Here is a 666-nt window from a genome sequence, read left to right on the forward strand (position 1 = left end):
GCCTCGGGCCAGCAAGGGATAGTGCGGCAGGGTCACCTCTGCCCCCCACCTCACTTCCAGACTCCCCAGCCCAAGACACCACCTCCTAGATTGGTAGCTAGAATTTTTCTGCTGTTTTTGTGTTTGTTTGTTTGTTTGTTTGTTTTTCTGCCTCCTTCCACAAACTGTCTTTTCCTGGCATCAGGCATCAGGTCCAGTCACAGGCCTCTGGGCTACAAGGGATAGTGAGGCAGCAGTCACCTCTGAACCTGACCTTATTGCCAGATGCCCCAGCCCATGACCATGCCTCCTAAGTATTTAGCTAGGATTTTTAGGCTCTTATTTTTCTTGAGCTTCTCCATTGTCTTGTTAATTCCTTTCTCTGCCTGCTTCCACAGACTGTCCTTTCCCAGAAGGCAGCCATCAGGTGGAGACATAGGCCTCTGGAGATCAAGGGATAGTTAGGTGATGGTCACCTCTGACCTCTGCCTTACTTCCAGACTTTCCAGACCAAGACCCTTACTCCTAGGTGGTTAGCTAGAAACTTTCTGCTGTTTTCTTTTCTTTTCTTTTTTCTTTTCTTTCCTTTCCTTTTCTTCTTTTCTTTTCTTTTCTTTTCTTTTCTTTTCTTTTCTTTTCTTTTCTTTTCTTTTCTTTTCTTTTCTTTTCTTTTCTTTTCTTTTTTTG

The sequence above is a fragment of the Tupaia chinensis genome, unplaced genomic scaffold (assembly GCF_000334495.1).
Source record: "Tupaia chinensis unplaced genomic scaffold, TupChi_1.0 Scaffold147773_1, whole genome shotgun sequence".
NCBI lineage: Eukaryota > Metazoa > Chordata > Mammalia > Scandentia > Tupaiidae > Tupaia > Tupaia belangeri.